The following is a 25,248-nucleotide window of genomic DNA, read 5'->3' as shown; positions in this document are numbered from 1 at the left end:
TAATTTTATCGTCTTCTAGGATACTTTGTTTTGGCCCATTTTCTTTGCATGCTTAGTATGCACTATTTATACGGTATACATTTATACAGTAGACACACATATATGTGTATACTGTATACACACGTATATTAGTGATATCAAATTACAGTGTAAAACAGCTGTTTTCTATGTGAATATATAGTAAAGTGTAATTTATTCCTGTGATCAAAGCTGAATTTTCAGCATCGTTACTCCAGTCTTCAGTGTCACATGATCCTTCAGTAATCATTCTAATATGATGATTTGATGATCAAGAAACATTTCTGATTATTATCAATGTTGAAAACTGTTGTGCTGCTTTATATTTTTGTGGAAAATATGATATACTACCACGCGTGTGTGTGTGTGTGTGTGTGTGTGTGTGTGTGTGTGTGTGTGTGTGTGTGTGAACTCTACAGGGACTAATAGAAAGTATCTCATGAGCTTCACTAATAATGTATAGTGTTCCATCCGATGGTCCTTTAGCTGCCCGTGTCTCGCGTGACACTTTGCAATGACCCTGTTTTATCCAAACAGCTTCTCTCCTTCTCTATTTTCTCCTCTGACACTCATTTGTAATTCAGAACATATGCTGAAAGCATCCATTCATCCACCCCATGCAAAATGCATAAGTGTGGTTCTTCTGAAGTGATATGTTTAGTGTATTTACCCTCGACACTGAATGTGTTGGAATCACTCATCTCAAGCCTTAATAACAGACCCTGCAGAAGAATGAGATGCTCGGAGAAAGAGAAGGAGATTTGATTCTACACAAACCGAGTGCTGAATGTATCTTTTGATGGGAGGATCTTTTCTGAGTCAGTTCTGAGAGCAAAAGTTCAGAATCTTGAGCATCACGTCTGCAATATAAAATTTCACATGCAAGCACTATATAGACTATAAAGTATCTTTACGGAATAATGACAGAACAGCATCTGCCATTTCTGAAAGACACTTAAAGTCAGCATGAAAGTAGAATAGAATGTTAGTGATAAACACACACACTACTGTTCAAAAGTTTGGGGTATTTTTTTTTTTTAATCAATACTTTTACTTTTGATAAAATTGATTTAAAAAAATGAATGTTAAAAATAATTTTCAAATGAACATGAAAAAATGCTGTTCCAAAAGATTAATGTTGCAAAATATTTCTATTTCATGTAAATGTATCAATATTTTTACTATATATATATATATATATATATGTATGTATGAACTGTTTTCGACATTGATAATAATAATAAATGAGCAGCAAATCATCATATTAGAATGATTTCTGAAGGATCATGTGACACTGAAGACTAGAGTAATGATGCTGAAAATTCAACTTTACGACAATAAGCATAATTTCCCCCAACAAAACAATTTATGCTCTATGCATATAAACATCGCAAACACAGTATGTACTTTACAACCAGTCACTTCATTATATCGTTATTTAAGAATCTGTGCGAAAACACGTGAATGCAATCATTAGGGGACTGATGAGACAGTTAGCTCATTAGATGAGCTGAGATACGAGACTGAGTTCATGAGAATTTTTACACAGCATTTTTAAGAAATCCTTGATGATGAAATACATGACTAGAAAAATAATCTGCAGATGCATATGAAATGTTTAACTAATCATCTTATAATGAATGTCATTTCAGTTCTACTTTCTGAGTATGAATTATCATATGCAGTAAAAGGCAACAACACTCAAGCACTGTAAAAGGTTTTGCCACAAACTGACTGGCTTTTCTCCTGTATGATTTCATATCTCTTTTCAGACCTTAGAAATGTACATGATTTATGAGCTTCTACAACTTTTGACCTCCTAACTGAACACCTTTCCACAAAAAACAGTATAAATAAAAATGAATAACCGATTTTGAATATTAAGTTCAACCATAATCAAAGTACTCTCTCAATATTCAAAGTGCAAATAGAGACCAAATTTTCTTTCACACATGATACAGAGCTGAGAGATGTTTACAACTACACAGTCCAGCACAGAGATAGCTTTCATACTGGGAGATATTCGGATGGGAGTCATGTTTGAATGTGCACTCGCGTTTTACTTTCGCTTTCTAATTCGCAATCGTGTGAATAGGGAGTGGCGGTGTTGAGCATGCATTCTGTTGTGCAACGAATCCTCCGCCATGGTCTTGTCAGTCATCTCGTCACGTGATCAGTGAACTCTGATTCCTGCTGCACTACATATGACTCTGCTGCTCGTGTTAGATGAGCTGGATGAGATTGAAGAGACCATTATCCAACTGAATTAAATGTTTTTATTTCTATAAAAAGCAAAACGACAGTGGAGGCATAATGTAAATGTAGTGGTGGCATATTCTATCCTAATTTCACCTTCATACTCCGTCATGGCAATATCACGAGACAGCTTTTCACCTCGTCACATTTTAAACTCGTGGCACCCCTAGTAGACAAACAATTAAATTTCATGCATCATTGCATTCTGAAATGGCAGATAGAAATTCATAAAGCAATGCAATTACATGTGCATTTTCAGTATTTCCACAAGGGGAGCTATATACATCTTATATGCCAAGTTTTCTCTGTCAACTATACTCTCTAAAAATGTTTTGGCTTAAAAAAAAAGTTATGAGTTTCGTTTTGAGTTATAACAACTTCTAATGAAATTACGTTCAACCAACAAACTACATTGAGTTAGAGGAACTTGATTTGTTGCATGATCACACATTTTTAATTTGATTACTTGCGGTCAGCTGAATTTCTTTTTAGAGTCTAATTACTCTGTGACTGACTCAAAAACTTCTTTGCTCAGAACTTGCGAGGCTGCCATCATGATAAATGTCAATGCTAACATCACTCTTTCTTACTGACTGTATGATCAATCTGCCTAGTGTCAGAAACGCATTTACGCACGCACACGCACATTCCTCTGGGACACTAAGATAACATGCAGTCAAACAGGACAAGCCATTTTCTATCTCTAAACGCTGTTGCTGTGATGATCAAAGTGAGCTCTTCACGCTCTCCTGTGCTGTTTGTGCTTTTCTCCTCCTCAAATACGTCGCTCTCTATTCCTCTCTTCATCACTTCAAGCCACCACATTATTCTCTCTTATCCAGCTCTCATAATGAGGGCCAAATCTCCCCTTGTGTTTGCAGTTTAAAAATCTCCCCAGAGCTGCACTTTACAGTCAGGACGCTTTCAAATCCCCTTCTGCAGGATTAGAGTGAGGATCCCTGTGATTTGGAAAGTAAAAATGGAAAACGTGACCTTCCATACAGAAATGTGAAGATACAGCTGCGAGCAGCAATTACGGGGCCATCGGAGGACCCACTGCAACTCCGGCACAATCGCAAGCTTCCAGACGCCAGCATAAATATGATTTTAGGATAATCGCTTCAAAGGTTAGGAGCAGATTTAACTTTTGACCAGCACAGCTCATCGGGACCCTCAGGGTCGGCTTCAAAGCAAAGCCAAAAAACACTGACAAGATGGAGATGACCTGTTTGCCATCTTTGTGTGTCCGGGGCAATATGACTGACCTTATAACAATGGGTTTCTCTGCACTCACAATGAGCAAATGGATCTAAACAGAGCAGAAGCATGACATTAAATTATTTTTTACAGTTTATCCACCACTAGGTGCTGCTGTACTTTTCATTTGAGCCTGAATTTCATCAAGATGTTCAATAAGAAGTCTCTTCTGCTCACCAAGGATGCATTTATTTGAATATCATAATCGTCATAATTACGTCTTTAACGGACCGCTCTGTCACTTAAGTTATGTGCATCCTGTCACCGTTTAAACTGCCCTGTCAATCATCTTGTCACAGTTAAACTCCTCCACATTCAGTTTCATTTATTTTCATCAGAAAGAAATGTAGTAATCTGCCAGTCGTGGGTCTTTCATACTGAGACTCTCCTCGTGTGTTTGCATGATGATGGATTTAAAAATTAATGTCCAAACATTCACAATGCTGTTGCAGATGAAATATAATGTGGATAACATTGAATAAATACATTTTCATCAGAAACAGGAGAACATCCGGGTATTTTTGGAACTCTCATTTCAACATACTATGATTTGGGACACACTCATTCTAATTTTGAATACCATTTAGGATGGATATTATGCAAATTGGTATGCATCATCAGTGTTCTTATGACTGTCCATGTGCATTTGATGGTCCAATCTGAAATGTACGCTTTTTAAAAGCATGAGAAACAACTTTTATGGGGCAGTTAATGTCAGATTTGTTTGCTGATTTGAAATATGTTATTTAAATGGGAGTATGGCAAAGAGTTTTTTAAAATTTCAGGATTCCCCCATTCAAGCAAATAGGGTCTTGGATGCCCGAAATAGCTGCCCGGAGGCTTTGCAAATATGCCGAGCGAACAGACTTTTCTTTAGGGATGTCCCGATCAGGTTTTTTTGCCCTTGAGTCCGAGTCCGAGTCATTTGATTTTGAGTATCTGCCGATACCGAGTCCCGATCCGATACTTCTATAATACATCAAAAAAAGAATAAAGAAGAGCAAAAAAAAAAAAAACAGATCCAGGACGTTCCTTATTTTTTATTTAATTACAAACAGAGCACTTCTGTGAGGTAGCTTGAACAATCAAGTAATAAATAACATAAATTGTTCACTTCACTTCACTTTAGTGCAACAGTAAATATAAAAAAGGCTAATATAAAAACAAATATATTTGGTTTGATTTGGGTATGTGGTATGCAGTCTGTGTAATAACTAAAATAATGTTTATATATATCATATTTTCTGGCTAGTTTACTTTAGTTTTTTATAATACACCATACTTTAACCCAAACTGAATAATAAAAAACAAGTTTAAATGGGTAAATCTTCTATTATTATTTTTGATTCTTAATTTTCTTTTCTGTCATACTCAAATTCTTGTTAAAACACATTAGACATGCGTATTGTGTGCATTTTGAACACTTTTTGTGTGAAATTATATTTATTTTGTCCATCAAAAGTGTGCTTTCACTTTAATTACGCGTCAGCAGCGCAGAGTGTGTCTCAATCAGTAGTTCAGTAGTCAGGGCACTGATCAGGGTATCAGCCACATTCACTTTCATTATATACTGATTCACGACCTAGGGAGCTAGGGAGCTGACTGAGACACAGGTATAGACTCGGTGCCGAGACGATCGCGGCACTGCTGCTTACGCGACGCTCCTGCCTGACGCTTTACGAGCTGCTCCTGCTGCCTGTGTGAATGCATCCGTTGGTTGACATGCACGCTGAAAAAAATATGCGCTACTCACACGCCGCTTACGCTTGCAGTGTGAAACAGGCCTAACTCTGTGCCACCGCATCACTATAGATGTGTTAAAAATAATGAGAATATATATACATATATATCCGAGTCCTGATCGGGAGGTAACGTCCGATTCCGATCGAGTCTGAAACCACATGATCGGGCCCGATTTCCGATCACGTGATCGGATCTGGACATCCCTACTTTTCTTGAAAGGGATTTTGATATTATTTGCTTCAAACTATGCTATTGTTGTCGCATGACCTCATTTACATTGCATGCATGGATCTTTTTAATTCAAATTTGTCTGAACTTTTGGCCATCCAATAACATAATGTGTACAGTACCCAGTGCAGCGATCTCTCCTGCATACTACACGTTACATCAAATGTCACACATTCTATGCATACAGAAAGTACACACACTATACATACTGCGTAGCCAGTGTATTACTCAGCAGCTCCGCCCACCATGACCACTTTAGATGTGAAATCTGCTGACATCAAAAAAGAGCTACAATTATTTTCTTCACACTCAGCACACTGAACATGGGGTGCGTCTCAATCAGAACCATAGGTCGTGAATCAGTTTATCGTACATGAATTCGGAACCCTGGATCACCACACATTGGGACATTCTGACAACATGACAACATCCTTGTACATCGTCACTACTGGTATTTATGAACAACAACAGAATTGATATCTTTCTGACATAATTTTTTATTATGCCAATGCCTTTATTTACATAAACAGAAAGTCAACTGTATTTGCTTGACATGCGAGAACGAACCTCATTGGTTCTCATGCTTGAGCTTCCGTGACCAAAATTGGATGCTGTAAACATGTTCGGTGATCAATGTTTATGTGTGAATAAAAGCCTAAATCATTTTTTACAGTTTATCCACCACTAGGTGGTGCTGTACTGAAAATGCACAACCCACTGATCAGTGCCTGGAGTACTGAACTAGAGACGCATACATACACTCACTCATATGTGCAGCTCTAGCGTGTCTAACGTGTGTTTTATCCAGGGGCGCCCCCAAGGGGTGGCCACGGCCACCCCTGCATAAACTCTGGCCACCCCTGTGGCCACCCCAGTAAGATTTTGCATTGGGTACTATTAATTTAAATGCATAATGTAAATTCACAAGTTCATGAAGTGAAATAAAATAAAATGGAAGCTTCAATTGAACAACAGTGAACTGCGGTCAGATGAGATGTTGTCAGACTATGTCAGTAAAATTCTGAAAAATGAACAGGTCCAATCAGCTGTTATTCTGTGCTCGCGGTGCGCACTCAAGAATTGCATGCGCAAATTCGCCGACGCACACTGCATAATTACTTTATTATAGCTTATAAAGCCCAAAAGAATACGAGCAATGACCGTCATTGCTCTGTTGTAAGTTAAGTCATGAAATTACCACACATGGGATTAAAGCTGCCTCAAAACTGTGAATGCATGTATTTGTTAACATGGTTTAAAGCTATTGTTATCCAATTTGTTGGCCTTAAAACGTCTTAAAAATGCACATATGTACACCAGAGAAATTGCATGTATGTATATGTATATACATATAGGCCATATATATATATATATATATATATATATATATATATATATATATATATATATATATATATATATATTTTTTTTTTTTTTTTTTTGCCACCCCAAGAATTGCTGTGGCCTCGTCTGGCCACCCCTATTAAATTTTCTGGGGGCGCCACTGGTTTTATCGTCTCTGTGTTGATGTAATGGCTCTATAAGTTGGCAGGCAGATCACAGCTCACGGACGTGAGCTCCCATACATATTCCTCATAATTCATTGAGTGCCACTTCACACAGAAACACTCCATCCACGGACAACAGGCTCATTAGTGTTGGTACACGTCCGCCTCCAACGCCTGACTTTATGTCGTAACGGCTCTTTGTTCTTCTCTCGTCTCCGCATCAGTCAGGTTTTAATATTCCTGGCCGATCGCCACAGAACGACCCATATGAATGTTTTATTTTGCAGGGAGCAGATCTAAAGCGTGTAACATTAATGCCAGAATAATCGGTCACTGATCTGCCAGGGTGTCGTTCAAATGAAAGTTTATTACCTAGGCAGATGCCAATTTGTACGAAGGTGACCGGCTGTTATTTTCACATCTGTGTCAGAATATTTCAGCATCAACGCCATCTCTCCCTTTTCCTTCATGCTGGATGGCGATATTAAAACAAACTCACTTTGTGCCACAGCCATTTCACCCAGTAGCCCAAGACTGGTTTCCCACTAAAGCTAAGCAGAGTTGAGCCTGAACAGTACCTGGATGGGAGACCTCCTGGGAAAACTAGGTAGCTGCTGGAAGAGATGTTAGTAAGGCCAGCAGGGGGCGCTCACCCTGTGGTCTGTGTGGGTTCTAACGCCCCTATATAGTGACAGGGACACTATACTGTAACAAGCACCGTCCTTCGGATTAGATGTTAAACGGAGATCCTGACTCTCTGTGGTCATTAAAAATCCCATGTCACTTCTCGTAATAGAGTAGGGGTGTAACCCTGGCCAAATTCCCTCCATTGGCCCTTATCAATCATGGCCTCCTAACAATCCCCATCCATTGAATTGGCTCTATCACTATATAGCCGGTGTGCGGTGAGCGCACTGGTGACGTTGTTCTGTGGATGCTGCACACTGGTGGTAGTTGAGGAGAGACCCATTGATATGATTGGAAAGCCCTTTGGGTGTACATTAGTACAAAAGTAATGCACAATATAAATGCCTCATTCATTCACTTACACATCTAGGACATCTAGGCCTGACCATCTAGTGGTCTGACCCTTGACCGACTGATGTCAAATTCAAAAGAGTAAAGTTGGAAATTTTTCAGCTGGTGAATCACCCATTCAAAGAGCCTGTGAAATGACGTGAAAACTTATCTGGCACATCAACAATGTCATTTACATGAAATATCAATATATAAATATATGGTAACACTTTATTTTAGGATCTTTTAACTAGTTGCTTATTAGCATGTATATTACTAGGACATTGGCTGTTTATTAGTAATTATTAAGCACATATTAATTCTTATTCTGCATGGCCTTATTCTACGTTCTTAATCCTACCCAATACCTAAACCTTACTAACTATTAATAAGCAATAAATTAGGGGTTTATTGAGGGACAAGTCATAGTTAATAGTGAATACATGTTCCCTATACTAAAGTGTTACCAAATATATTATTTGCATTATGATTTTAGGACAAAATCGGGTCAAATTTGTAGAAGGAATTGCCTTTTACTTCAAAATGGCAGACAAGCAAAGAGCCTATTTTCTCTGGAACACAAGTTGGTACAGTGTTTAAACTTCTCAGGCACCTTCAGGACATGCTGTCAATGATCCCTACCATTTTTTGTGCCGATATGTCCAATTGTTTAAAAGATACTGCAATTTATGACAAATTTCAAAATGCCAGACCAATGATTCATCCTATCCTGGCAAAACTGGCACGAGGAATCCACAGACACCCAGATCATGACTGTCTGACAATCTGTTCAAAAGTTTACAATTTTTTAGATCACATGACCTGAGGTCAGTTGCATAAACTGTTTAGACTAGTCTTAAAATTAAGTCAACTAATTTTTTCTTAGAAACTGGTCCTAACTTTGAAAAGTCAGTTACATAAAAAGGTAGACTAGTCTAATTTGAGTAAGAAAAGTGAGACTGATTAACCCTAACTATCTGCTAGTTGGTCAAACAAGACATTAAGTCACAGTCTTAACATATACAATAAGTTTATGCAACCAGCCATTGTAGGTGTTGCTGATCCCAAATTTGTCATGGACATTCAAGTCATGGCTCCAATGAAGCATACCAAGTTTTGTTTCGATTGATCAAAGTTTTGCCATGATACAGTCTCTGAACCAATTTTGGATCAACATCGTTTAGTTTGCCACATCATAACTTTTGAAAAGAGATTAATATCAGAATTATGTCGGTCCAAAGATCAATTTTCATAAGAATTGGACAAAATTTGAAGGAGACTTTTCAAAATGGCAACGACTGCAATTGGTGGAGTCTTAATGTAATATATAGAATGTGATCAGCATGAAGAGAGTGTTCTGGTGAACTAAATTTCATCTTTTTCTAGGGTTCAATGTTGGCGCTATAGAGTTGGTACTAAAGACCCCAATGTTGGTCAGATTACTATTTATCACCATCACTACAAGTGTGCCAAATTTAATCATTTTCCTACTTACGGTTCATAGACTCCCATTGGGGAGGAGGAAGAATAATAAAGGAAATGTGCCGTCCTGTACAGGGAATGAAAAAGATATTCAGTGATTCATTTTATTCCCTGTACAGGATGGCTGTGTTTTTCAATTGGATTTTAAACCGGCTCACTGAAATAAATCGGAATGGCTATTTTTAGTAAGTCACTCCCAAACAGATCCACAGAGCGATTCAATATTGTAGGGTTAAAGGTGCTGGAATCTCATTAATGTTTAATTGCAGAATGTTTTTTGTTAGAACAACAACCCAGAGCTCATAAATACAACATCTGCATGAATGTACTGCGGCCGGTTAGATGGTTGAGTGTGACCTGTTTTAACAAGCCTCCAACCTCGTTCTGTCTCTCTGTGCTGTTGTGTTTTACTGCCCTGCGACAGTCGCTTAACAGAACCAGAGCTCGACGGTTACTTTTTTCCCCAAGATGCACATGCTCTTAATTTTAAAACCATAGGAGCACATAAAGGGGTGCAATGAAAATGTATTAAATAGTTAGGCTAGCCCTAACCTAACCCATCATTTTTTAATCGCACACATTTCTAATTTTAGTTGCAAACGCTCATACCGTTGAGCACTGTGAAGAACCGTAAGGCTGCGGCATACTTCTGAATGTTTGTGTGGCTTCGTTCTCGGTTTGGCAGTGGCTAAATTACGACACAAATCTTGGTTCATCCTCATAGTTCTTCTTGGACGAATGTCAGATTTTCAAAGATCCTGTTTGGAAAGATAAACACTGAGGCTGGCTCAAGAAAAGCAGCCACAGTGTTCCTGTAAAGAGCATTTTCTGCTGTGGATTACGCTTCACAATTTCTTAATTCCCTAAAGATGCTTTTGTAATTTCCTCTAGATTATGTGTGTAATCTCTCCACAGGATTATGATATGTTCCCATGACACCAAAGTCATGATGCTTGAACCGGTTTTTACTCAGACCCTTAATGTGTCTTAATGCTGGTAAACCTACACGCCTTCACAAGCTTCTCTCTCACAAAACACACACTCACTCACTCACTCGCACACACATACACACGTCAACACACACACACACATTCCATAGGAGTTTACACTGTACAAACCATATTTTCTAAACCTACCCATCACAGGAAACTGTGCACACTTTTACTTTCTCAAAAAACTCATTCTGTATGATTTATAAACCTTTTGAAAAATGGGGACATGGCGTAATTAGGGTGACCACCTGGCTACTGATCTGTTGCAGGACAGTAGATGTGATTTTGCGGGACAATGCGGGACACGTGTGAGACAGATAAATTTACAACTATTACGCTATGTAAATATTGATTTACGTTTGTTGGCAAACTTGGCATATGCGCCGATTAATGTTTCTGCCGGTGGGTGCCCACACTATAATGTTGCGCTTATGGAAACATTCAATCCTGGAGAGAAGACAATTCTAGATTCACGGCTGCACATGCAGGAGGACAAAAGTTTGAGCGCGCAGATGTGATATTTGAGCGAGAGCGCGTCCAGTTTTGTGCGAGAAGGGAATCCGCCTGTGAGTGGAGAGATTCCTGTTTGCGCATTTGATGCACTCTAGACATTTTTTCATTATAATGCCATAGAACCCGCATTAAATGAACTATTAATGTGAGAAGAAATTCATGTCTGAAAGTCGCAATCAATTTTTTATTGGTTAAAACGAATGGAGAATATCTTGTGTTTTTCCGTAGGTGCTCAACCATTTCCGTGGGTGGCGCTTGAGTATCCACGGGATCGCTGCAGGTTCGTTGGATATTATTAATATTTGCCATCAGGATGGTTGATTACATGCTTTAAATCATCAATTTGGGCAGCTTTGAGCAGCTCAAGAGGTTTTTATCCAGTATGTGAGATGAAATCCTTGCTCATGTAGTTGTGTTTACCGACTTTGATGAGGCCCACACTTATCTCTCTGCGCTGTCCACTCAGTTGTCATCAGCGGGAAAACCTCTCTCTATGATTGCACTGGTTGGTTATTTTCACAGCTAGAATATGACGGCTGCACAAATAGATTTTTAAATGCCAGTCACAGTTTTTATTATATTTCTTACTGTGGTATTGTAATTTCAGGGATGAAAAAAAATTGACAGACATAAATGAAATGCAGGACACTACATAAGTCTTGCGGTACGCAGGACAAAGCTCTTAATTTCGGGAGGTGGTCACCCTAGGGGTAATGTCCTCTCCTTGTAATACCTATGTCATACCCATGTCATTATACAAATTTGTGTCCTGATATATCACAAACACACACACACACACACACACACACACGGAGAGATTAAGCATTTGGAACAGCAAGTGAAGTTATTAGTGTGATTTCAGGAGGAGTACGCCCATCTAATTTTCTAATTAATACCAAAGTATAAAATCAGCCTCTACCACTTCTCGTTGTTAGTTCATTCAGCATCCCTCCTCCTCCCCTTCTCCTCCTTTTAGTATATTTTTTCCTCTGTAATAGGGGCAATCGGAGCTGGAGCAGAATATTCTCTCTGAGCCCCTCAAAGACAGCAAGCCAAATCTGTTTACCACTTACGCTAAGATTATATGGACACACAAACTCGTGAATTAATATATAAACAAGTGTTTGGGACATTTGTTTGCAAGAATGTAAGAAATGTAAACGATTAAGAAAATGAAAAACACTGATTGGCTGTTCTGAATATATCAGAGTCTCTGCAGGATTGTTTGAGATAACTGGATAAGAATAGGTAGAAATCATTTTCTGGAGGCTGGAGGGCAAATTTCCATCGGAACCTCAAGAACAAATCCTTGTAATGAATACATTTAAACTAAATTGCTTTCTAGAGTACAAATGTCTCCAATAAGTGCTAAAATTATCTGACATTTGAATGCAAACTCTGTCTCTGCATGTGCTGTGAGTTTAACACACATTATATCACAACTAAAATGAAATTGTGTTTTGCAGCTGGTGAATCGCCCATTTAAAGAGCCTGTAAAAATTATGTGAAATAATTTATCTGACACATCAACAACGAGGACACAATTTTTGATGCTTTTACTCTATGACTCACAGGAAATAATCATTAGCTGAAAACATTAGTTGCACACACATATAAGACTATACAAGTGAAGCACAATCATGTTACCCAGAGCTCACCCCCCCTCCACCACCACATAATAATAAAAAAAAATAAAACAGATTTCACTGGGCCATATTAAAAGCACAGCAGCAAAAACAGTGCAATTGTAAGAGGGGAAAATGAGATGGTAGAAAATGTTTCTGACAAACTTATTTTGACCATTTCTGGTGCAGAAAACCCTGACTAAGTTGGGGGGTATTTCAGTTCTGTAGATTTTATTTCAATGGAAGCTTGTTCCCGCCATGGAATAAAACGATTTAAAAGACAATAGCAACTTTTTATCTCACAATTCTGATTTTATTTCCTAAGAATTGCGAGATAAACTCACAATTGCGAGAAATAAAGTCAGAATTACAAATTGCAGAACTGCTTTTTTTCCTTGGAATTGCAAGTTTATATCTCACAATTCTGAGAAAAGAAGTCAGAATTGCAATATATATAAACTTGAAATTGCATGTTATAAAGTCGTAATTTTGTGTTATAAAGTCAGAATTGCTATATATATATATATATATATATATATATATATATATATATATATATATACTGCAATTCACAATTCTGACAATTACGAGTTTATATATCACAATTCTGACTTTATATCTCACAATTCTGACTTTATAACTCGCAATTGTGAGTTTATATCACGCAATTGCAAGATACAAAGTCGCAATTACCTCTTTTATTCAGTGGCAGGAACAAGCTTCCATATATTTCTGTCTAATCAGTCTGAAGAAGTTTCCTTAACCTGTGTGAAGAGCTTTTCTCATTCTGGTCTCATTCCGTGGTGTATTTTCTCCACTCGTCTCCTTTAAGCCCTCTGGCTTCAGACTCTCAAAGTCCAAACAGTTTTTGTGCTACAGTGATTCCTCACACGGGCTGCAACGCTTCAACGCTCACATTACTGCAAAGCCGAGGCTCAGTTTTGTTTATAAATCATTTCCCTCTCTTTAGTCACAGAAAAACAGCTTGTACAAGCATATTTTTAACCGTGTGCAATATGCATTAAATTCATTAATTTGTAATATCATATGACATTACACATTTGCTCCGGAGAGATTCAGGCCAGAAACATACAGTACACATGAATGTCAATGCACTGGAAGTGCGTCGCATGTTACACATTTAACATGCACAAACCTCAGTTCTCAGTGGGTGATAGAGCTTCCTTCAGAAGTCTGGTTAATGAAGTCAGATGTGTGATTATTCAGGTAGCTCCTATACACACGTCAACCATGACAGTGTTTACAGCTATAGAGGCCCGTACTACAACACTGAATGCAACATCGCATAATGGAAATCAAAATTGACCGTACTTGTTTTTCTTTTTTGCAGGATTTATTATAAACGTTTCATTCATGCACATCATTATTTTAATCTCATGTTCCTCGTAATCTTGAATCAGAACAACTACCTCTCCCTCTTGCAGCATCTCTTCTCTGATGACGAAGCAACCTGTCACTCATGTGAGATCCACCAATAGAAAACCACAACCATCCAATCAATTCCCCATGGAGAAAATCAAGCCCCGCCCTACATTTGTTCTTGTTTGTGAAGCTGTTTCACATACGTCACAATAGGGAAGAAAAGACTAGCACAGCTTCCCTTTCATGCCGACTATAATGCTGGAAAACATGATGAAATTTGTTAGAAAAACTGAGATGAACATTTGCATTCATGAACCTGTGAGTATAATGAGACACCTTTGAGATCTCTTCTGTATTCTACAAAAGATTCAGTTGCGATTTGTCTTTCATATGGTGCGTGTGTCTTTACCATTTGGGATTCAGATCAGTTGATAATTCCTGTAGGACGGGCGGCAAAAATTAGTCAATTAGAGAAGAAAAGAAGAGGGTAAGAGCGAGAGCATTAAAGGAAAATAATCAGATTATGTTTCTGGGAGAAGAGAACATCTAATATTAAAGCTGCGATAAAATTAGATCCTGTAGATACTGTACGCCCACCTACATGCGCGCTCTCGCAGGATCGATGTGTTTGTGTCGCCCCGTCTCATTAATAACTCCCCTCCGCTCGGCAGTTTCACGTGGCAAACAGGCAAACGCCGGAGGGATGCGGGCGGCTGTCCTCTCTGGCAGAAATACGGCCTTTCAAAGCACGAAGAAAGTCCTGCAGGACTGCTTAAACATCTGTACACGCTCCGCTCGGCACCAGGGACGAATCCATTATGCATCGCAGCTGCTGCAGAGGAATATGTCACCTTCAGAAACCCAGAGCGCCTCCTGTGATGAAATGTTAAAGAAGAGCACTTTTAAATATTCACTTTGTCGCTCTTCAAAACATCGTGTTGGATGCGGGAAACAATTGTTTGACGCACTTCAGATGGGAGGAAAACAGTCAAAACAGAGTTGAGGACCTGAACCGAGAGACGGGGGGCTATGATACCTCTCTGAAGGCATTGTGGGATATTCTGCATCCTGTTATGGCTAAATGTAGAAACAACCGCATTAAACACCATGTGACCTGGATAGTGCATGCACATGTTTACCAAGCTGCCATCAGTATCAAAGTGCAACGGGCGCTTGTTTTCATGCACATCACATGAAAACATGAACATACGCTCTGCAAAAATACTCCATGCACAAATTGTGTTCATGTTAAAAGTTTGGGGTCAGTGAGAGTGCTTGAAAGAAGTTAATTTTATTCAGCAAGGATGCATTAAATTGATCAAAAAGTGCCATTTCAAATAAATGATGTTCTTTTGAACTTTCTATTCACCAAAGAATCCCGAAAAATAAAATGCATCAAGGTTTCCACAAAAATATGAACAGTTTTCAAAAATGATAATAATCAGAAATGTTTCTTGAGCAGCAAATCATCATGTTAGAATGATTTCTGAAGGATCATGTGACACTGAAGACTGGAGTAATGATGCTGAAAATACAGCTTTGATCACTGGATATAAATTACAGTTTTCAATATATTTATAAAGAAAACAGCTGTTTTAAATTGCAAAAATAGTACTCGATTTTTAATGTATTTTTGATCCCATAAATGCAGCCTTTTTAAAAAACATTAAAAACCTTACTGATCCCAAACTTAAAGGATTAGTTCACTTTTAAATAAACTTTTGCTTATAATTTACTCACCCCCATGTCATCCAAGATGTCCATGTCCTTCTTTCTTCAGTCGAAAAGAAATTAAGGTTTTTGATGAAAACATTTCAGGATTTTTCTCCATACAATGGGCTTGAATGGGCACCAGACGGTTCAACGTCCTAAAGACAGTTTCAGTGCAGCTTCAAAGGGCTTTAAACGATACCAGACGATACCAGACGATGAATAAGGGTCTTATCTAGCGAAACGATCAGTCATTTTAAAAAAAATTAAAAAAAGTTTAAGTTTTATAAGCACAAATGTTCTCCTTGCTCTGTTCTCGGATGAGCGTTCGTGACGTCACGTAATATGCAATTACGTTGAAAAGGTCACGCTTGACATAGGCGGAAGTACAGATTCGGTGTTTACAACTTGAACGTGCAAATACTAACCCTGCGTCTCGATCAGCTCCCTAGTTCCCTAGGTCGTGAATCAGTATGAAAGTGAATGTGGCTGATTCCCTGATCAGTGCCCTGACTACTGAACTAGGGAGCTGATTGAGACACACGCCGTTTACAAAAAAAAGGTAAAACAACTAATGGTTCTTCCTGTGTCAGTACCACCAGACAGTCATACCCTTCTCCATCAGAACAAAAACACCTCTAAAGGGGGTCGCACACCGGCCGCGCATTGAATCGACTCCTGATAGAAGAGTTGCACAATGGGAGTGTTTTACGTCAACAGGGAAACGTTACATATGCTTTAATATTTCGCACTGAGGTTAGTGTACATGGAAAAATGGCACAACAAAGCAAAAGGAAAGAAAAGGCTACGTTTATTATACATTTTTAGACTTTATTCAAGCTGTTAAACTAAGAATGTAAAACTGATGTATCTTGCAGCACAGGGTGAAGTCAGTATGTACATTAACGACAATTTGAGAGAAATATAATATACAATTAATGTAAACAATGTACATGGCGCTCTGTGGCGCAGCAGGATTTTGAACAACTTCCTGGGCGCCGCGGACAGGCACCGAATGTCGCCGCCGGTGTGCGGACAACTCATAGAAAACAATGCGTTCGAATTTTAAAGACGTGGCTCTGCGCTGAGCTTCGCGTCCGGTGTGCGACCCCCTCGCTGTTGCTCAGTAACGGTGGAAATTTTGTCCGGTAATGCAGCGAGATGGAAACAGGGACTCACCGACTGATTCTAATGGCGGGATTGAAATGGTCCAGTCGTGGCAGCATCTATAGATTCTTCCTCTGTTGGCAATGGTTGGCATTTGCCACATGTGCACCACCACGTCTCGTTAGATCTTCGTCTGCCCGATGCTTGAGAGGTGTGTGTCGCTGCAGCAGTCTCTTCCATCTGCCTAATTTCTTCCTCTGTGTATTCCAGTTCAAAAGGTAGGGCAGGCGAAAAACTCATCTTCTCCTCGTCCGACATTGTTGTTTTACCTTTTTTTGTAAACGGCGTTTGACTTAGTATTTGCACGTTTAAGTTGTAAACACCGAATCTGTACTTCCGCCTATGTCAAGCGTGACCTTTTCAACGTAATTGCGTATTACGTGACGTCACGAACGCACATCCCAGAACAGAGCAAGGAGAACATTTGTGCTTATAAAACTTTATTTTTTTTTATATTTTTAAAAAATGACTGATCGTTTCGCTAGAAAAGACCCTTATTCATCGTCTGGTATCGTCTGGTATCGTTTAAAGCCCTTTGAAGCTGCACTGAAACTGTCTTTAGGACGTTGAACCGTCTGGTGCCCATTCAAGCCCATTGTATGGAGAAAAATCCTGGAATGTTTTCATCAAAAACCTTAATTTCTTTTCGACTGAAGAAAGAAGGACAAGGACAATCTCAAATTATGATCCGACTTTATCTAATGTGGCGCAGGGCGACCTGTCACATTCTACTGTAACAATATTAAACTGGTTGGGAGGAAACTAATTAATAAGTTAATAAGGTCCCAGCCGAAGGGAACACTAATCACCATAACGGTGACTTCAAACACAACAACTACTTCCCAAAAGCACTAAATAGCGCTAAAACCTCTATTAATGCGAACAACTTGTGTGCATGTCTCCGTGAATCCCTCATGTATTGCCCTAGCATGCATAATTAAATTAATCAAGCGCAAGGGCTTATGGGTATTCCACCATCGCAGGATCCCACAATGCAGCGTGACCAGCTATATTATACACTATCCTGAAAAGGCAAAATGCAGTAACTACACCAACAATTAGCAATTTTGTCAGATTAGATACATTGATGAACGTGTAGCCAGAATAAAAAGATAAAGCTAAATGGCAATAAACTCCTGAACATTGAAACTCTGTTATGCTTTATGTTAGTTTGAGTGGCCTGCCAATATATTTCAACTTTTTGACTCAACCAATGACATGAGTTTGGAGGCGGGCTATCTGTTTGATGAGCAGTTCTGATTGGCACATTCCACCTTTAACTTTTGGCTTGATGCATTTTGAAAACTATGGCAAACCGCTTATAAAGTCAAAACAGTCGATGAACTGCCTTTGCCAATACAGATCAGTCTATTTTCCCACTAGCTATGAATCGGGATGCACCGATCAAACCTCACATACTATATGGAATGGATAAAGTATGAATCATGCTGCAGAGCTCGAGCTGAGCACGTCTACACCTCACATTGATCCCTCTCTGTGTCCTACTGTCATATTTGCATACTCTAACAATAATCCATATTCGTTCTCTCTCTTCTTCCCCGTCAGGTTGTTTTTAGCATCACAGACGTGTGCCGGATGTGGTCGGGAAGAAAGCAGAGATGGTAAACATTAGCGAGGAGATGCTCTCTGCCTCTCTCTCTCATGCATCAGCGGCCATTTTGAGAGAGTCAGTTTGCAGTAATATGAAAACAGAACAAATTCAGCGGCAGAGACGGCAAATGAGCAGAGCCTGAATTATTTATAACCTTTCATTTCACCACCGGAGAAAGACGAGCTCAGAAAGAGAGAGAGAGACAGAGGAGTGAGACGTGGCTCTTTTGGGTTTCTATCATTCATATTTTCTGACAGCAGGTGTTCAGACCATCATGTCCTGTAATGGACTCCAAACATCATCACACTCACATCAGACATAAAGCCAATTCCCTCAGTTTTATGATATGTTCGAGAATAAAACTCGAGCGACTTCATTGAGTGCAGTAAAGAGGATGAGGTTTCGACTCACTCAGCACTTTATTCAGTCTCAAAACTCTTTTGTTCATCGTTGCTATATGCTGCGGGTTGGTTTTATAAACCCTGTTGCTGAATGATCATTTTATCCATTATTTATGCAAAAAAGATGTATAATATTTTGAGCAATTCCTTTTATCGTTAGCTGTTTTTTGGGGTCAGCAAGATTTTCTTTCTTTCTTTGTTTTTTATTCAGTGAGGACACATTACTACGAAGACTCTGAAGGTAGACCCGAACTATCCCTTAGGTGGTTGCTTAAGGTAAATCTTCTTAAGTGCGATGTTACCAGGTGCTGTCCATGGCGCTGGTGCTGAATTGGTTGATATCGATGGCTCGAGAATCGATAATTCACTCTATACAGGGGCTGCTTCACTACGTTTTGTGAGAAATCAGTGTTCTTTATAAAAAGAAGCACTTCAGAAGTAGACAATGCATTTATCAGGACTCAAGAGATGTTGTAGCGTGAGTTTAAGGCGAGCGTTATTTAGAACATAGTTCATACAGCTGACAGACATGTCGGTATCCCGTTTATATCATTTTTAAAAAAAAATTATTCAAAAATATTCACAAACTTGTTAACTATATCATGAATTTTATGATATATTCCGATTGTAAAATATGTGGAAGTGAATGTGTTTTGTTGCGCGATGAGTTTGCACGGCAGAGCTGTCGGATTTACAAAATCTTCCCCAAAATACATAAAAGTATGTGGCCAGTGAACTGGAATAGAGTAAACTTTATTGTTTCAAACACAATGTGTATCTGATATGAATAAAACACTTTGTCAAATTATAATTGAAAGGGTTATTGTTGCAGCTTCCGTAGACATCAGTGATTTTAACAAACTATAAATGTCTTTTTTATGCAGAAGCCTACTTAATTCAAATGTGTATTTAAATGTCTGAAACCTAAAATAAACCTGATGAGGTTAAAAACACCGAATAGTTGTGATACATGACAAGCGCGTCTGTCTCTGGATCAGTGCTAAAGCACATTTGAATTTAGCAGTGAATCTTTGCATTTTATTCTTTGCCATAATCCTAATCGAACACTGGGTGTATTACAGCTTCAGAATTATACAGTATTCGTATTGACTGTCAACAGCGATAAGGTATAGCTAAGAGTGCTCCAGACCAACCTTACGAAAGTATGACTTACAGAAGATATACTTAACTAAGAACATTTCGGGACACATGTATTAACATTAAGGTACAGCTTAAGTTATAATTTAAGAACGACGTAGAGTTAAGAAGGTTTCGGGAAATCCAGCCCTGAAAGGGTAGTCTAACTTAAATGCATTACGATTATTCGTTTCTTCAGTATAAATCAGTGAAGGAGGGATTGTCAGTGTGGATATATCGCATTCTGCAGAAAAGGAGACTGGCGTTTGTTGCGTTTTGGAAAGAAGAGGAGAAAACATGACAGAATCACACAACGGAAATCGCATTTTGCGCAAAATTAATAAATTACTTTTTAATACCATCCAGATACAATACTGATTTTGGCGGAAACTCAATTTTTTTTTTAAATGCCGTTTATCGCGTTTTGGAACCAAACTCTTCAAATATAGTTAAAGTAGTTACTTATACAATTTGAGCAGTATTACTTACAACAGCAGTATGGATCTCAATCAGGGTGTCAGCATTACGATCGAACAGATAATATTACATTAAACAACCTATGAGTCAAAACATTTTCTGTACAAAAAGGATTCTTATTAGACACTCAAATGAATCCACTGAAATGAACCGATTCACTAAAATGAATCAGATTTCCCAAAGCTACTGAAAAGAAAGAGAGCATCTGAACATTTGCTCCATTAGCTCAAGTATAAACCAGCATGTGTGATAAAATATATAGTAAAATAGCAGTTTTATCAAAAAAGTAGCTACTGAAAAGACAGACAACTGAATAGTTCTGACAGAAAATCACAACAGTCCAACCCCATTCTGGTCCTGCTGTAAGAAACAACATCCAAATAACATCAATGATATCGCAGCATAACAACAACACCGTCCAACGCCAACAAAAACACTAATTAATCACACAAACATGGTGCCTAAATGCACATCTAAATGTGGCTCTGATGCAATGTGGCCGTAATCGTGTTTCACCTCCAACAGGCCAAACAGACCCTGAAAGTAGAAAAAAAAGCTTATTTAACAACACAAACCAACACGTCTTGCTTGTCTGCACACTGGAAGTACTGCGAATCCTGACCTTTGGGTCTTGAATCAGACACAGACCGCAGGCGGGAGGCGAAATCAAGACACTGTTTTACCCGTGACCTTCAAACCGACGTCCCCTGAAACACCAGCATCACCATCTCTGAAGGCCAAACACAGAAATCACTACAGCTCTTGACAAGTCTTCAATGAGGTTACGTGTCGACGAAGGGCACCTCTGAAAAACCAACTTACAGTCATTTTCATTCCTCTCGTTTCTAAAGCATAGTAAAAGTGTCTCCAATGCTGAGTGTCCAAAAGTGGGAAACTGTCGAATGTCTGGCCTCTGAAGTCTGTGATGATTTAAAGAAATGAAAGAGCTGTAAAACCAATGGCCCTTAAAAACGAGAACAATCATGCAGTTAAAGAAAAACGATGGTTAATACACTCATTAATACCTCTTTAAACGGCTCACATCACACCTTTCATTGGCATTTTACTCTTTTCCCTGAAGTCCACTTGTAATATTATTAAAGTTTTTAGCTGCAAAAACAGTCATAATTTACTTTAACGGGCCATTTTCCAGTCGCCAGAATAAAACGAGCCATTGGTGCTTCTTTACCATGAGGATTCAAGTGTTTTAGTGTCTCTGATTCATACTGTGACTGATTCAACAGGAGTTTGTTCATCTTCATTCTGCCAATCATTGCGCAGAAGTGTATTAACCCTTTAAGACCTGAAGGATTTTTTAGAGGGTTTTTTTCTGAGCGACACACACAAAAGATATTCACTTTTTTGGTGATGCTCTCCTACATGTGAGCTGCATCTGGTTCAAATTTCATGGTGATAGCATAAAGTTTAGTTTAATAAATTGTTATTCATTTTTTCCGCAGCCAGGTGGCGCCAACAGGTGGTAAACTCCGGTTTAGAGGCACTTCTCAGCAGGCGTTAGGAGTTTTTCAAAATGGTTAGATGCATTAAAAAGAGAAGATTTTAAGCTTTAAAATGATATCTATTTTGTGTTATTCCACATTGGAAAATGTACATGGATGAGTCCGGGAACATTAGATACACACTGCATCCCGGAAAGATGAGAGACATGTTTTTAGCCAAGTTTGTTAAATCATTCCATGATATGATCTGTGCATATTTCATGAAGTTATGAGCACGTGAAATATACATATTTGTATACAGTTAGCGGCTGTGCTGTTTTTGTTTTAAACGCATATTACTCAGACTCATTAGAGGGTGAAAACAACACAACAGAAGCATGTTGGAGGCTTGATCTGAAAGTTTAAAGTCTCTGGTTGTGTATGCAAACAGAATTTTTGTGCTACCTATATGGATTCAATTTTTATTGGCTCTTAAAGACAGACACGCAAGTGGGAGCGCCGGCGCTCCATCCGGTCTTAAAGGGTTAACAGCTGCTTTACTTCACCGGCATGATAGTTCTGCATCACAACTCCACTATTTATATAAACTTGTGAATCTGCAGTAAAACGCGACACACAAACAAAGTTCTCACTGACATGATCTGACACCCAATGAAGATCAGATTCAGTAACGCATGCTTTCTTTCACAGCGTCAAACTTCAATTCAATTCAATTCAATTCAATTCACATTTATTTGTATAGCGCTTTTCACGATACATATTGTTTCAAAGCAGCTTTACAGAGAATGCATGTCAACATTACAATTTAAAGAATGCAGTTAGCAAATAATGTAATAATTTAGGCAATTAATTTACAATCACTGTTAGCAGTTTAACTGAAGGTAGAAGCAATGAGCTCCTGGAAAAATTAATTACATATTAACAATAATTAGGATATATAGAAATTTGGGAAACTTCCTGTATAAGAAAAATGAGAATAAAGTTAATTTCATTCTTTAAAAAAAACAAAAACAAAAAAAAACACCATTACCCTATACCAGTGGTTCCCAAACTGGGGTACGTGAGGTGACTATAAGGGGTACGCGAACAAAATGCTGAGTAGTTCATTTAATTCTACCTTAAAATAATATTAAAATCGAGCATGTATTTCTAACTGCCAAAATGTCGTAAATCCAGCACATTTAATCAAATTACCTCATCATTTGCAGTCAAAAATGACTGTATCCACACAAGCAGCATGCATATGATAGATTGCGTGCAGAATCTGCTGCCTTAAATCGCGCTAAATTACTGCCGTTCTTGACAATGCACCTTTGTAAAAGTGGGGATTTAGCACTTACTCGCATGAAGAACAAATATAGACACAGATAATGGATTCATTTCGATTTAAGACTCAAACTTTCTCCGGTACAAAAACATACCTTGTCTGAGTTCTTGTATTTAATGATGATAATGAGCAAGAATGCAATTGTTCCCAAATATCCACATGACTGCAAACGTGACATTATTATACAACAGGTCAAAAAATAAAACGTACATTTTAAACACAGTACTGTCAGTATTTACTCTATTTTGCAATGAAATAATAGTTCTAACGAAAACCACAGCAGAACTACAACATACATCTGTGTTTCGCAAACAATTCTGCGGCTTTGAACGAATCGTGAGAGTCAATGATTCAATGATTCATTGAATCAGCCACTTGCTTCATTACTGAATGAATGACTCGATGACTCACTCATAAAAACAGTGACTTGCTGCCACCTACTGGCGGTTTTAGTTTAATGTTTAAAAGTTTTACTTAGTTTTACCATCATTGCATATTTCTCTATTGAACAGTTTTATTTAAAACATTATTTATTTTATAAAGTTATTCATAAAGGTAAAAAAAAAAGCACTGGAAAATCAATTTAGGGGGCAAATTTTGTCCCTTAATGGTAAAGGTGTGACTGCAGTCGAAGTGGAAGAGAGGGGGTACGCAGAAGGATGGTAATGCCTTCAGGGGGTACTCCACGCTAAAAAGTTTGGGAACCACTGCTCTATACTAAATAAATAAATATAATTGAAAATTATATTTATTATTATATACTATAATAAATGACACGGTGAGCATCTATACTGCTGGATCTGCTCTGTCAGAGAGAGAGAGAGACGGTTGAAGCTTTGGTCCAGGAGGAGATGCTCCTGTGGTCTTTATTTCAGCTGTTTTCCACCAACAGCACTGATTATCTTCTGGACCAGTGAACTGGGAAGCGTGATTACACACATGCAAACAGTGAGTAGAATGGGTAAGTGATTCAATTGGTTAAATTAAACTTTACTTTTGAACACTCCGGGTTCTCAGGTGGGCATTGAGCTTAAAACCACTGAATTTTAAAGCTGTTTCAGGAAAAACAATCAATTTTGAGTGAATAAATGCAGTTGCACGATTACCAGCATCAAGAGCCAAGATCATTTTCATCAAGATTGAATATTTCAGGCTTCTGAAGATTAAAAAGTAAGAATATTCAACAAGCTCACAGGAATAAATTACATTTGTAATAATATTTCATAGTTTTACTGTATTTTTGATCAAATAAATGTAGGTTTAGTGAGCAGAAGAGACTCTTTCAAAACAATTAAACAGTTGCATGGCCGTTTTATAGCTTCACACACTGCATTCTGAGAAGTGAACTTGTTCAGACACGGATGGAAATGGTTTTCTGATGGCTGACATCTGCTGAGGGTATGGAGAAGCTCAGCTCGACTGGTTTCGTTCATTACAACTGAAGCCGGAAAAGATGGTGTCCTCTTAAAATGACACCGTTTATTCATAAATTATCGTATGAATTCAAAAGACCCTGTTTGAGTTGTATGGACTACTGTTATGACACTTTTACCTTTTGAGAGTATAAATCACCAAACACTTTTTTTTTTTTCAAACACAGACAGAACACCCCTGCTGTCACTTTCACAAAACCAATTACCTGCAAAACACATCTTCACGCGCTACACACCCGCACCCTGATTCAACGCCATCTGTGTTCTCCTGGTAATTCACAAAGTCTTGCTGAATCTCTTATTTTGATTGTAGAAGCAAAGTAGCATCACAACCACAAGACTGAGCTGACGGTGTTCATCTTCTGTCGAGGAAAAGATGATTAAAAATGGCTGAAATGTTGTTAGAGATCGCTCTTTCCGAGGAACAAGCATCTCATGTCTTTCACACTACGATGACCTCTGACCGATGACCGTCTCAGTAATTAACAGCTGTCCTCTCCCG

General features: G+C 38.4%; 1 protein-coding gene across 2 annotated transcripts in view; it reads right to left on the bottom strand.

The window, feature by feature from the left end:
• The window catches only part of lrfn1 (leucine rich repeat and fibronectin type III domain containing 1), a 160,316-nt gene that overhangs the window by 55,371 nt on the left and 79,697 nt on the right, over positions 1-25,248 (bottom strand). The gene's annotated exons all lie outside the window — the stretch shown is intronic.

Source organism: Megalobrama amblycephala, linkage group LG16, assembly GCF_018812025.1.
Source record: "Megalobrama amblycephala isolate DHTTF-2021 linkage group LG16, ASM1881202v1, whole genome shotgun sequence".
NCBI classification, from domain to species: Eukaryota; Metazoa; Chordata; class Actinopteri; order Cypriniformes; family Xenocyprididae; genus Megalobrama; species Megalobrama amblycephala.
The sequence above is the reverse complement of the archived record's forward strand: the minus strand, read 5'-3'. Positions and strand labels throughout refer to the sequence as shown.